Source organism: Oncorhynchus tshawytscha, linkage group LG04 (assembly GCF_018296145.1).
Source record: "Oncorhynchus tshawytscha isolate Ot180627B linkage group LG04, Otsh_v2.0, whole genome shotgun sequence".
NCBI classification, from domain to species: domain Eukaryota; kingdom Metazoa; phylum Chordata; class Actinopteri; order Salmoniformes; family Salmonidae; genus Oncorhynchus; species Oncorhynchus tshawytscha.
In genome coordinates, this window is record NC_056432.1 from 28041757 (window position 1) to 28057015 (window position 15259).

General features: G+C 43.9%; 1 long non-coding RNA gene across 1 annotated transcript; it reads right to left on the bottom strand.

Annotated features, from left to right (window-relative positions):
• Positions 1–13672: 13672 nt before the first annotated feature.
• On the bottom strand, positions 13673–14506 carry LOC121846420. Its single transcript, XR_006083308.1, has 2 exons — positions 14407–14506; positions 13673–14288 (listed from the first exon to the last, which is right to left on the bottom strand). It is a non-coding gene; the product is annotated as an uncharacterized LOC121846420 (long non-coding RNA).
• Between the last annotated feature and the right edge of the window lie 753 nt (positions 14507–15259).

A 15259-nucleotide genomic window follows, 5' to 3' on the forward strand; every position in this document is an offset into this window, starting at 1 on the left:
CATGTGTAAATATTTGTCTGAACATAACAAGATTCAACAACTGAGAGATAAACTGAACAAGTACCACATACATGTGACTAACAGAAATTGAATAATGTGTCCCTGAACAAAGGGGGGATCAAAATCAAAAGTAACAGTCAGTATCTGGTGTGGCCACCAGCTGCATTAAGTACTGCAGTGCATCACCTCCTCATGGACTGCACCAGATCTTGCCAGTTCTTGCTGTGAGATGTTACCCCACTCTTCCACCAAGGCACCTGCAAGTTCCCGGACGTTTCTGGGGGGTATGGCCCTAGCCCTCACCCTCCGATCCAATGGGATTGAGATCCGGGCACTTCGCTGGCCATGGCAGAACACTGACATTCCTGTCTTACAGGAAATCACGCACAGAATGAGCAGTATGGCTGGTAGCATTGTCATGCTGGATGGTCATGTCAGGATGAGCCTGCAGGAAGGGTACCATATGAGGGAGGAGGATGTCTTCCCTGTAACACACAGCATTGAGATTGCCTGCAATGACAACAAGCTCAGTCCGATGATGCTGTGACACACCGTCCCAGACCATGTTGGACCCTCCACCTCCAAATCGATCCCGCTCCAGAGTACAGGCCTCAATGTAATGCTCATTCCTTCGACGATAAACGCAAATCCGACCATCACCCCTGGTGAGACAAAACTGTGACTCGTCAGTGAAGAGCACTTTTTGCCAGTCCTGTCTGGTCCAGCGACGGTGGGTTTGTGCCCATAGGCAACGTTGTTGCCGGTGATATCTGGTGAGGACCTGCCTTACAACAGGCCTACAAGCCCTCAGTCCAGCCTCTCTCAGCCTATTACGGACAGTCTGAGCATTGATGGAGGGATTGTGCATTCCTGGTGTAACTCGGGCAGTTGTTGTTGCCATCCTGTACCTGTCCCGCATGTACCGATCCTGTGCAGGTGTTGTTACACATAATCTGCCACTGCAAGGACGATCAGCTGTGCATCCTGTCTCCCTGTAATGCTGTCGTAGGCGTCTCACAGTACGGACATTGCAATTTATTGCCCTGGTCACATCTGCAGTCCTCATGCCTCCTTGCAGCATGCCCAAGGCACGTTCACGCAGATGAGCAGGGACCCTGGGCATCTTTCTTTTGGTGTTTTTCATAGTCAGTAGAAAGGCGTCTTTAGTGTCCTAAGTTTTCATAACTGTGACCTTAATTGTCTACCGTCTGTATGCTGTTAGTGTCTTAACGACCGTTCCACAGGTGCATGATCATTAATTGTTTATGGTTCATTGAACAAGCATGGGAAACAGTGTTTAAACCCTTTACAATGAAGATCTGTGAAGTTATTTGGATTTTTACGAATTATCTTTGAAAGACAGGGTCCAGAAAAAAGAACGTTTCTTTTTTTGCTGAGTTTACATGTGACTATATACATATGATGTGACAATTATTGTAATGATATGCATAAAAGTGATCAGGCATCTTTGGAAGAGAATAGGGGCTTATGTCTAAAGCACATGCTACACAGTTGTTACACCACACATTTGATAGCCGTCATGTTCATTCCTCTTCAATACAAATGAAAACACTTATTTTATTCAATGATTCTTCTGGACTTGATCATGCGAAGAAGATCTGCAAATACCACCGCTCAAGTGCCAGAAGAATTTCAGAGAACTGCTTTGGGATCCTTGCAGCAAGATGGAGGATCCTGGGATGAGCCCTTGAGGTTGCCCCAGAGAAAGCTGAGACCATTGTGAAGGCCCATGATTACCTTTGCACCACAGACACTAAAGACATTGACAACACAGTCATCAACACAGTACATCCACCCCATGTTTGTTGCCCACTCCAGAAACATTGGGGACCTACCTGCGTCCAGGAGAGTGGAGACAGCTTCCTGGACCCAAGTAACATGTAAATGTTGGAGTGTGGCTTGGAAAACATGCGCACATACAGCGAGGGAAAAAAGTATTTTTTGTACGTTTGCCCACTGACAAAGAAATGATCAGTCTATCATTTTAATGGTAACTTTATTTGAACAATGAGAGACAGAATAACAACAACAAATCCAGAAAAACACGTCAAAAATGTCATAAATTGATTTGCATTTTAATGAGGGAAATAAGTATTTGACCCCTCTGCAAAACATGACTTAGTACTTGGTGGCAAAACCCTTGTTGGCAGTCACAGAGGTCAGACATTTTTTGCGGTTGGCCACCAGGTTTGCACACATCTCAGGAGGGATTTTGTCCCACTCCTCTTTGCAGCTCTTCTCCAAGTCATTAAGGTTTCGAGGCTGATGTTTGGCAACTGGAACCTTCAGCTCCCTCCACAGATTTTCTATGGGACTCCAGGACCTTAATGTGCTTCTTCTTGAGCCACTTCTTTGTTGCCTTGGCCGTGTGTTTAGGGTCATTGTCATGCTGGAATACCCATCCATGACCTATTTTCAATGTCCTGGCTGAGGGAAGGAGGTTCTCACCCAAGATTTGACGGTACATGGCCCCGTCCATCATCCCTTTGATGCAGTGAAGTTGTCCTGTCCCCTTAGCAGATAAACACCCCCAAAGCATAATGTTTCAACCTCTATGTTTGACGGTGGGTATGGTGTTCTTGGGGTCACAGGCAGCATTCCTCCTCCTCCAAACACGGCGAGTTGAGTTGATGCCAAAGAGCTCCATTTTGGTCTCATCTGACCACAACACTTTCACCCAGTTGTCCTCTGAATCATTCAAATGTTCATTGGAAAACTTCAGACGGGCATGTATATGTGCTTTCTTGAGCAGGGGGACCTTGCGGGCGCTCCAGTATTTCAGTCCTTCACGGCATTGTGTGTGACCAATTGTTTCCTTGGTGACTATGGTCCCAGCTGCCTTGAGATCATTGACAAGATCCTCCCGTGTAGTTCTGGGCTGATTCCTCACCGTTCTCATGATCATTGCAACTCCACGAGGTGAGATCTTGCATGGAGCCCCAGGCAGAGGGAGATTGACAGTTCTTATGTATTTCTTCCGTTTGCGAATAATCGCACCAACTGTTGTCACCTTCTCACCAAGCTGCTTGGCGATGGTCTTGTAGCCCATTCCAGCCTTTTGTAAGTCTACAATCTTGTCCCTGACATCCTTGGAGCGCTCTTTGGTCTTGGCCATGGTGGAAAGTTTAGAATCTGATTGATTGCTTCTGTGGACAGGTGTCTTTTATACAGGTAACAAGCTTAGATTAGAAGCACTCCCTTTAAGAGTGTGCTCCTAATCTCAGCTCGTTGCCTGTATAAAAGACACATGGGAGCCAGAAATCTTTCTGATTGAGAGGGGGTCAAATACTTATTCCCCTCATTAAAATGTAAATCAATTTATAACATTTTTGACATGCGTTTTTGGGGATTTTTGTTGTTGTTATTCTGTCGCTCAAATAAACCTACCATTAAAATTATAGACTGATCATAACTTTGTCAGTGGGCAAACAAATAAATAAATAAAACAAATAAAATCAGCAGGGGATCAAATACTTTCCCCCTCACTGTACACACTCTTCTTCTGGTTGATGTCTGTTTAAATGTCATGTTGTGAGCTACACATTTGGTTTTGCTGTTTGGATTTTTATGTATTTCTTATTCACATTTTACAAATCACAATAAAGACTACTATAACGAAAGTCACTTCATCAATGTCATTTAAGTTTTTCATCTTTTTTGGAGGCTAGACCCTCAAGACATATACCTAACCTTGTGTCATGTGTGGTGGCCTTTCAATGAGGACTTTCCTGCTATGGTAAATGGTGAGAATGGCTGTCCAGCTATAGTCAATAAAGGCTAGACCATCGAGACATTAACCTGATCTACATAACACAGGGTTGTACATGGTCATGTGTAGTGAGTGGCCTTTCAATATAGACCTTCCTGCTATGGTACATCAAATCAAATCAAATTTTATTTGTCACATACACATGGTTAGCAGATGTTAATGCGAGTGTAGCGAAATGCTTGTGCTTCTAGTTCCGACAATGCAGTAATAACCAACAAGTAATCTAACTAACAATTCCAAAACTACTGTCTTATACACACAAGTGTAAGGGGATAAAGAATATGTACATAAAGATATATGAATGAGTGATGGTACAGAGCGGCATAGGCAAGATACAGTAGATGGTATCGAGTACAGTATATACATATGAGATGAGTATGTAAACAAAGTGGCATAGTTAAAGTGGCTAGTGATACATGTATTACATAAAGATGCAGTAGATGATAGAGTACAGTATATACGTATACATATGAGATGAATAATGTAGGGTATGTAAACATTATATTAGGTAGCATTGTTTAAAGTGGCTAGTGATATATTTGACATAATTTCCCATCAATTCCCATTATTAAAGTGGCTGGAGTTGAGTCAGTGTGTTAGCAGCAGCCACTCAATGTTAGTGGTGGCTGTTTAACAGTCTGATGGCCTTGAGATAGAAGCTGTTTTTCAGTCTCTCGGTCCCAGCTTTGATGCACCTGTACTGACCTCGCCTTCTGGATGATAGCGGGGTGAACAGGCAGTGGCTCGGGTGGTTGTCCTTGATGATCTTTATGGCCTTCCTGTAACATCGGGTGGTGTAGGTGTCCTGGAGGGCAGGTAGTTTGCCCCCGGTGATGCATTGTGCAGACCTCACTACCCTCTGGAGAGCCTTACGGTTGTGGGCGGAGCAGTTACCGTACCAGGCGGTGATACAACCCGCCAGGATGCTCTCGATTGTGCATCTGTAGAAGTTTGTGAGTGCTTTTGGTGACAAGCCAAATTTCTTCAGCCTCCTGAGGTTGAAGAGGCGCTGCTGCACCTTCTCCACGATGTTGTCTGTGTGGGTGGACCAATTCAGTTTGTCTGTGATGTGTATGCCGAGGAACTTAAAACTTGCTACCCTCTCCACTACTGTTCCATCGATGTGGATAGGGGGGTGTTCCCTCTGCTGTTTCCTGAAGTCCACAATCATCTCCTTAGTTTTGTTGACGTTGAGTGTGAGGTTATTTTCCTGACACCACACTCCGAGGGCCCTCACCTCCTCCCTGTAGGCCGTCTCGTCATTGTTGGTAATCAAGCCTACCACTGTTGTGTCGTCCGCAAACTTGATGATTGAGTTGGAGGCGTGCATGGCCACGCAGTCGTGGGTGAACAGGGAGTACAGGAGAGGGCTCAGAACGCACCCTTGTGGGGCCCCAGTGTTGAGGATCAGCGGGGTGGAGATGTTGGTGCCTACCCTCACCACCTGGGGGCGGCCCGTCAGGAAGTCCAGTACCCAGTTGCACAGGGCGGGGTCGAGACCCAGGGTCTCGAGCTTGATGACGAGCTTGGAGGGTACTATGGTGTTAAATGCCGAGCTGTAGTCGATGAACAGCATTCTCACATAGGTATTCCTCTTGTCCAGATGGGTTAGGGCAGTGTGCAGTGTGGTTGAGATTGCATCGTCTGTGGACCTATTTGGGCGGTAAGCAAATTGGAGTGGGTCTAGGGTGTCAGGTAGGGTGGAGGTGATATGGTCCTTGACTAGTCTCTCAAAGCACTTCATGATGACGGAAGTGAGTGCTACGGGGCGGTAGTCGTTTAGCTCAGTTACCTTAGCTTTCTTGGGAACAGGAACAATGGTGGCCCTCTTGAAGCATGTGGGAACAGCAGACTGGGATAGGGATTGATTGAATATGTCCGTAAACACACCCGCCAGCTGGACTGCGCATGCTCTGAGGGCGCGGCTGGGGATGCCGTCTGGGCCTGCAGCCTTGCGAGGGTTAACACGTTTAAATGTTTTACTCACCTCGGCTGCAGTAAAGGAGAGGCTGCATTTTTTGGTTGCAGGCCGTGTCAGTGGCACTGTATTGTCCTCAAAGCGGGCAAAAAAGTTATTTAGTCTGCCTGGGAGCATCTTGGTCCGTGACGGGGCTGGTTTTCTTTTTGTTATCCGTGATTGACTGTAGACCCTGTCACATACCTCTTGTGTCTGAGCCGTTGAATTGAGATTCTACTTTGTCTCTATACTGACGCTTAGCTTGTTTGATTGCCTTGCGGAGGGAATAGCTACACTGTTTGTATTCAGTCATGTTTCCAGTCACCTTGCCCTGATTAAAAGCAGTGGTTCGCGCTTTCAGTTTCACGCGAATGCTGCCATCAATCCACGGTTTCTGGTTTGGGAATGTTTTAATCGTTGCTATGGGAACGACATCTTCAACGCACGTTCTAATGAACTCGCACACCGAATCAGCGTATTCGTCAATGTTGTTGTCTGACGCAATACGAAACATATCCTAGTCCACATGATGGAAGCAGTCTTGGAGTGTGGAATCAGATTGGTCGGACCAGCGTTGAACAGAGCTCAGCGTGGGAGCTTCTTGTTTTATTTTCTGTCTGTAGGCAGGGATCAACAAAATGGAGTCGTGGTCAGCTTTTCCGAAAGGAGGGCGGGGCAGGGCCTTATATGCATCGCGGAAGTTAGAATAGCAGTGATCCAAGGTTTTGCCAGCCCTGGTTGCGCAATCGATATGCTGATACAATTTAGGGAGTCTTGTTTTCAGATTAGCCTTGTTAAAATACCCAGCTACAATGAATGCAGCCTCAGGATGTATGGATTCCAGTTTGCCAAGAGTCAAATAAAGTTCGTTCAGAGCCATCGATGTGTCTGCTTGGGGGGAATATATATGGCTGTGATTATAATCGAAGAGAATTCCCTTGGTAGATAATGCGGTCGACATTTGATTGTGAGGAATTCTAAATCAGGTGAACAAAAGGACTTGAGTTCCTGTATGCTTTTGTGACCACACCACGTCTCGTTAGCCATAAGGCATACGCCCCCGCCCCTCTTCTTACCAGAAAGATGTTTGTTTCTGTCGGCGCGATGCGTGGAGAAACCAGCTGGCTGCACCGACTCGGATAGCGTCTCTCCAGTGAGCCATGTTTCCGTGAAGCAAAGAACGTTACAGTCTCTGATGTCCCTCTGGAATGCTACCCTTGCTCGTATTTCATCAACCTTGTTGTCAAGAGACTGGACATTGGCGAGAAGTATACTGGGGAGTGGTGCACGATGTGCCCGTCTCCGGAGTCTGACCAGAAGACCGCTACGTTTCCCTCTTTTACGAAGTTGTTTTTTTGGGTCGCCGGCTGGGATCCATTCCGTTGTCCTGGGTGAAAGGCAGAACACAAGATCCGCTTCGCGAAAGTCATATTCTTGGTCGTACTGATGGTGAGTTGATGCTGCTCTTATATTCAGTAGTTCTTCTCGACTGTATGTAATGAAACCTAAGATGACCTGGGGTACTAATGTAAGAAATAACATGTAAAAAAACAAAAAACAAAAAGTTTCCTAGGAACGCGAAGCGAGGCGGCCATCTCTGTCGGCGCCGGAAGTACATGGGTGAGTATCCAGGTGTATAAGGGCAGACCCCTGAGACATTAACCTCATCTGCTTATCTCATGTACAAAGCAGTACATATTTACTGAGTGACTAATTCAAAACAGTAATGTTTTCTGTCACAAGTACAAATAACCAGACAAATACATTTGCAGACATTTTAGATATGTATTTACTCTCACAAGAGGAAAATAGTGATATGTAAAACAATGTAATACACAGGTAAAAAGTCTGATGAAAGTAACATGTGAATGAGGAAATACAATAAGTTTAAACATATATACTGTTTATATACATTTGAAGTTGTAAGTTTACATACACCTTAGCCAAATATATTTAAACTCAGTTTTTCACAATTCCTGACATTTAATCCTAGTAGAAATTCCCTGTCTTAGGTCACAGTTAGGATCACCACTTTATTTTAAGAATGTGAAATGTCAGAATAATAGTAGAGAGAATGCTTTATTTCAGCTTTTATTTCTTTCATCACATTCCCAATGGGTCAGAAGTTTACATACACTCAATTAGTATTTAGTAGCATTGCCTTTAAATTGTTTAACTTGGGTCAAACGTTTCAGGTAGCCTTCCACAAGCTTCCCATGATAAATTGAGTGAATTATCGCCCATTCCTCCTGACAGACCTGATGTAACTGAGTCAGGTTTGTAGGCTCCTTGCTCGCACACACTTTTTCAGTTCTGCCCACAAATTGTTTATGGGATTGAGGTCAGGGCTTTGTGATGGCCTTGACTTTGTTGTCCTTAAGCCATTTTGCCACAACTTTTGAAGTATGCTTTGGGTCATTGTCCATTTGCGACCAAGCTTTAACTTCCTGACTGATGTCTTGAGATGTTGCTTCAATATATCCACATAATTATCCCACCTCATGATGCCATCTATTTTGTGAAGTGCACCAGTCCTTCCTGCAGCAAAGCACCCCCACAAAATGATGCTACCACCCCCGTGCTTCACGGGTGGGATGGTGTTCTTCGGCTTGCAAGCATCCCCCTTTTTCCTCCAAACATAATGATGGTTATTATGGCCAAACAGTTATATTTTATTTCATCAGACCAGAGGACATTTCTCCAAAAAGCACGATCTTTGTTCCCATGTGCAGTTGCAAACTGTAGTCTGGCTTTTTCATGTCGGACTTGGAGCAGTGGCTTCTTCCTTGCTGAGTGGCCTTTCAAGTTATATCGATATAGGACTCGTTTTACTGTGGATATAGATACTTTTGTACCTGTTTCCACCAGCATCTTCACAAGGTCGTTTTACTGTGCTGTTGTGGGGTTGATTTGCACTTTTCGAACCAAAGTACGTTCATCTCTAGGAGACAGAACGCTTATCCTTCCTGAGCGGTATGACGGCTGAGTGGTCCCATGGTGTTTATACTCGCGTACTATTGTTTGTACAAATGAGCGTGGTACCTTCAGGCGTTTGGAAATTGCCCCCAAGGATGAACCAGACTTGTGGAGGTCTACAATTGGGGTCTTGGCTGATTTCTTTAGATTTTCCCATGATGTCAAGCAAAAAGGCACTGAGTTTGAAGGTAGGCCTTGAAATACATCCACAAGTACACCTCCAATTGACTGAAATGATGTCAGAAGCTTCTAAAGCCTTGACATTATTTTCTGGAATTTTCCAAGATGTTTAAAAGCACAGTAATCTGTCTAAGCAATTGTTGGAAAAATGACTTGTGTCATGCACAAAGTAGATGCCCTAACCATTTTTCCAAAACTATAGTTTGTTGTGTAGTGGTTGAAAAACTAGTGTTAATGACTCCACCTTGGCCAAATACATTTAAACTCAGTTTTTCACAATTCCGTTTAATCCTAGTAAATATTCCCTGTCTTAGGTCAGTATGGATGAGCACTTTATTTGACTTCAACTGTATGAGAATGACTTCAACTGTAGACTTCAACTGTAGAGAATGACTTCAACTGTATATAAACTGTATATAAAAAAGGAGGAAAAAGGAGAAAAAAACACAGGAGATTACCCACCACCCTAACATGTGAATAAGAAAAAACAGTTTTTCCTCCTTTGTCTCACTCAGAGGGCTCTGTCTCACTCGAGAGCGGACGGAGCGGACACACAGTACTGATCGATGTTCCTGTGAAAGTACATTGTCATGTCCCTGAGAAACGAGAGACATTGATCAGCAGGAGTCATCCATCTGCTGCATAATGTCAGTGTCCTAAGGACCACAGCTGTCTTCCTCTTCCGGCCATTGGAGCTGGGTCGGGGAGATGGGGCGGAGGTTAAGGGCAGAGATCAAGGGTGCGCCTGGACGGTACTTTGGGTGTTGGTGAGAAGGGCCAGGCTGGGGAGATGATTCATCAAGGGGCGATGAACCATCTGTAGATGGGCCCTCAGGGCTCTGCTCTGTCTCTGGGCTGTCCAAGACACCAACACCCTCCAACACCTACAAGCAGATGGCGAGTACATTGGAATACAATGCAAATAATCTTAAAACATCTCCATGGGCTCCTTTGAGTTAAAATGTTTAACCAAAAGAACTGACTTAATAAACATCTCAATCTAATTATGTTTGAACTAGCCCCTGCTAATCATTATGATTTGACAACACAGGCAATGAATATTTCCCAATCCCAATTTCTCCTATCCAGAAAAGAGCTGATTTCACATGTTCTAACTAGGTCTGCTAAACATAAGATCACAAACACATACACACACACACTGTACAAAAGATCTCGGCTTCATGACGAGTACGTTAACAGTGATCTGGCCTACCACCGTTGTGTCGTCAGCAAACTCAATGATGGTGTTGGAGTCGTGCTTGGCCACGCAATCGTGGGTGAACAGGGAGTACAGGAGGGGACTAAGCACACACTCCTGAGGGGTCCCCGTGTTGAGGATCAGCGTGTTTGTTGTTGCCCACCCTTACCACTTGGGGGCGGCCCATCAGGAAGTCCAGGATCCAGTTGCAGAGAGAGGTGTTTAGTCCCAGGGTCCTTAGCTTAGTGATGAGCTTTGTGTGAACTATGGTGTTGAACGCTGAACTGTAGTCAATGAACAGCATTCTCACATAGGTGTTCCATATGTCCAGGTGTGAAAGGGCCGTGTGGAGTGCGATTGAGATTGTGTCATCTGTCGATCTGTTGGGGTGGTATGCGAATTGGAATGGATCTAGGGTTTGATGAATTTGATGTGAGCCATGATCAGCCTTTCAAAGCACTTCATGGCTACTGTGGTAGTCATTTAGGCAGGTTACCGCCGCTTTTTTTGGCACAGGGTCTATGGTGGTCTGCTTGAAACATGTAGGTATTACAGACTCGGTCAGGGAGCGGTTCAAAATGTCAGTGAAGACACTTGCCAGTTGGTCCGTGCATGCTCTGAGTACACCTCCTGGTAGTCCATCTGTGAATGTTGACCTGTTTAAAGGTCTTGTTCACATTGGCTATGGAGAGGATGATCACACAGTTGTCCAGAACAGCTGGTGCTCGCATGCATGCTTCAGTGTTGTTTCCCTCGAAGCGAGCATAAAAGGCATTTAGCCCGTCTGGTAGGCTCGCATCACTGGGCAGCTCACGGCTGGGTTTCCCTTTGTAATCTTTAATATTTTGCATGCCCTGCCACATCCGATGAGCATCGATGTAGTAGGAGTCAATCTTAGTCCTGTATTGACGCTTTGCCTGTTTGATGGTTCATCTGATGGCATTTGCAGGATTTCTTATAAGTGTCCTAGAAGTGGCAGCTCTAGCCTTTAGCTCGGTGTGGATGTTGCCTGTAATTCATGGCTTCTGGTTGGGATATGTACGTACGGTCACTGTTGGGACGACATTGTCGATGCACTTATTGATGAAGCTGGTGACTGAGGTGGTATACTCCTCAATGCCATTGAATGAATCCCGGAACATATTCCAGTCTGTGTTAGCAAAACAGTTCTATAGCGTAGCATTCGCGTAATTGACCACTTCACTTCCGTATTAAGCGAGTCACTGGTACTTCCTGCTTTAGAGGATAGAATCAGATTTGCCAAATGGAGGGCGAGGGAGAGCTTTGTACACATCTCTGTGTGTGGAGTAAAGGTGGTCTAGAGTTTTTATTTTCATCTTCATTAAAGAGCCCATGCCACTAGGAGCACCGCTCCTGGATAAGCATTTTCTTGTTCGCTTATGGCCTTATACAGCTCATTGAGTGTGTTCTTATTGCCAGCTTCGGTTTGTGGTGGTAAATAGGAAGCTGCGAAATATATAGATAAAAACTCTCTTGGTAGATATTTCGGTCTACAGCTTATCATGAGGTACTCAGGCAAGCCATACCTCGAGACTCCCTTAATATTAGACATCGCGCACCAGCTGTTATTGAGAAATAGACACACACACCCCCACCCCTCGTCTTATCAGACGTAGCTTTTCTGTCCTGCCGATACACGGAAAGCCAGCCAACTGTATATTATCCGTCGTCCTTCAGCTACAACTCGATGAAACATATGATATTACAGTTTTTAATGTCCCGTTGGTAGGATAGTCTCGAACAGAGCTCATCCAGTTTATTCTCCAGTGATTGCACGTTGGCCAATAGAACGGATGGTAGAGGTGGGTTACCCACTCGCTGACGAATTCTCACAAGGCACCCTGATCTGCTCCCACTTTATCTCCTTCTTTTCTTGTTGCGAATGACGGGGATTTGGGCCTTGTCTGGGAGCAATATTAAAGAAAAATCTTTGTCCAGTTAGAGGTGAGTAATCGCTGTTCTGATATCCAAAAGCTATTTTTGGTCATAACAGACGGTAGCATCAACATTATGTACAAAATAAGTTACAAACAATGCTGAAAACCCCCCACAAAATAGCACAAATAGTTAGGAGCCCGTAAAACAGCAGCTATCCTCTCCGGTGCCATTTTGAACATTCAAATTGTTTTTTTCTCCACTTGTTTTCCAGGGTGGTGTTATTCTTCCTCACACATGAAATGGCTCCTCCAAACTAGAATAATGTCTTTGTATGGGTGCAGAGGCTCCTGGTTGTGCCCAGCGTTACCAGCTGTCAGCACCACCAGCACACTTACAGCACCAAGCAGGACTGTTAACCAGGTGCCTCTGCACTTCCTTATTTCTGTGTCTTCATCCAGTATTCTTCAGCATTGAATAGAAGTTATCCGAAAGGGTGCAGTGGCTGCAGTGGAAGGCAGAGAATGCTCTGTTGCTATGAATCCAGTCTGTCTCAATTGAGTCAGGAGGCTCTCATCACTGGCTCGGGGACCAGCACAGGCTGCACACACATGCACTGAGCCTCACAGCAGCGCACTTCTCGTATCTTGTTCTTTTCTTTTGCTCTTTTCTTACTGTTGGGAAGTAGGACAGTGGAAGTGTATTCCAGGCAGCTCCAGAGAAACATAAGTAATTGTGTCTAACTTAAAGTCTCCATCCACAACTCTGACTTTATTTCCCTTTTTTCACATGGTTGAAGAGGTAATGAAGACGGAGGTGAAAGAAAGGCAAACCATTCCCTTCTACTGCCATCTATTGGTGACAATCAGTGTGAATCAAGGTTCTATAACAGGAGCTCATAAGATCAAGTCAAATCACATTTTATTTGTCACGTGCGCCGAATAAAACAGGTTTAGACTTTACCTGATATGCTTACTGTAAAGTCTACACTTGTTATATTCAGTGCATGTGAAAAATAAAATTGTATTTTATTTGATATGATGAGCTCTTGGTATGGAACCTTGTCACACTGATTGTCACCACCAGATGGATAGTTTGTCTTGCTGAAAGTTTCAGTCTGTTTACCTGAGGAGTATACTATACATTTTATTGTGTAGAAAGATAGGCTTGTAATGGTCTAACTGATTTAACAAATGAAAAGACATGTACCTTTAGCTTTTTTAATCAATTGTCATTTCTGGTTGCTTATCAAAGTTAGCTGGCTAACTCATTGATTATGCTTTGTAGTAAACCCCTCTGGACTTCAAACCTGTTACGTTCAGTTTCTTCTTAACTGGGAATAGATTAACTAAACATTTCATAACCACAAAACAAAAAAGTCAATGACCTGAAACAAACACTGTCAGTAAATGGTGTGTGTGGACTTCAGGGGGACATCTGAATTTAAGGTCCATTATGCAACGGTGCAACACTGCAAATAGCCATTTTAAGTCTTTTTTTTACTGGTTTAAACTAGACCTTACAAAAACACTCTCATATCTTTGTGTATTGACATTTTTCTGGCAGTAAATGACAGTTAACATCTATCATGATGTTCTTGAAGTAAATAAAGTATGGACACCCTAAGGTGAGGTGCTGAGTAACAGAGGATGATCTTTACAAATGAAACAGAAAGTTGCACACTAACACGTATCTTTATTTTTAATTTGTATCATGATGTTTTTACCATTTCATTTCAACCAATCCAATTCGTCAGACACCAGAACATTCACATTTGACACAAAGTAAGTTGACAACATATTTGATTCATTGTATACTGAGAACACAGCGAAGTAAACAATTAACTTCCCCACAGAGGCGAAGATAGGGCATGAAATGGAGGGATCCCTCTTCTTAACCACCTTGAATTCACACACCTTTTGGTCCCACTCCTTCGTGCAATCATCAGGAAAATCTACGGGAGTCATATACCTGCAATCAAACAATCAACATCAGCAAATCATTTTGTTGTGTAAATCAATAGAATTTCACTCATCCAGTCTATTAATAAACCCCTGAGAAACCGTGTGGATATTTTGAGAAGATAACAATGGGCAGTATATTCTTTCAGTGTGATAGATACAGACTGGGAAGGCTGAGGGCTACATAGACCATGCATTTTGTAGGTGATAGTATAAAGTTGTACCCCGAGCAGCATGAATTACAAGTGCAGTCCATGCAATCACTGTTCCTCCAGCTGGAACCAGCAGGATGCCATGTCTTGTCCTTGTCGTCACGACAATAGGTTTTGCCTGAACAACAATTTAACATATTTTGTAGGTTTGTTGTCTTTTTCAATGTACTAGCGTAATTAAAAAATGTTTGTGTTTATGAAGGTGGTTAGCTGGTTAGCTTAGTCTTTTACTTTACCCGGGTCAGAAGTCATAGCTTTCCTGTAGCAATAAGCATGGAACAGTGGAAGTAGTGCACACAGAATTAATTGAGGGGAATAAACAAGCCATTGGTCTACCGTTGAACCTTCAAAACATTGAAGATAAAGAACTAGAAAAGGGAACTGACACATTTAAACATGTTAAAATAATAGTTAATTGACCCTACTCTAGAAAATAAATACCGGTAACTTTATTTTTCCGATGTCTTTTCTCTATTGTGTTGTTTAAATCCAACATCCATTCAGACTCAAACAAAGGTGATTTTGCAGTATTTATTTGTATGTCCACATTATCATATCAAAATGAAACCCCATTAGGCTACTTGCAGTGCATTCGGAAAGTATTCAGACCCTTTGACATTTACACATTTGGTTACGTTACCAGCTTTTTCTAAAATTGATCAAATCTTTTTTTTCCATCATCAATCTACACACAATACCCCATAATTCCTCTTTGGAGATGGGAGAACCTTCCAGAAAAACAACCATCTCTGCAGCACTCCACCAATCAGGCCTTTATGGTAGAGTGGCCAGATGGAAGCCACTCCTCAGTAAAAGGCACATGACAGCCCACTTGGAGTTTGTCAAAAGGCTGCTAAAGGACTCTCAGATCATGAGAAACAAGATTCTCTGGTCTGATGAAACCAAGATTGACCTATTTGTCCTGCATGTCAAACGTCACGTCTGGAGGAAACCTGGCAACATCCCTAAGGTGAAGCATGGTGGAGGCAGCATCATGCTGCAGGGATTTTTTCAGCGGTAGGAATTGGGAGATCGAACATATCTGAAGAGACCTGAAAATAGCTGTGCAGCAACGCTCGCCATCCAACC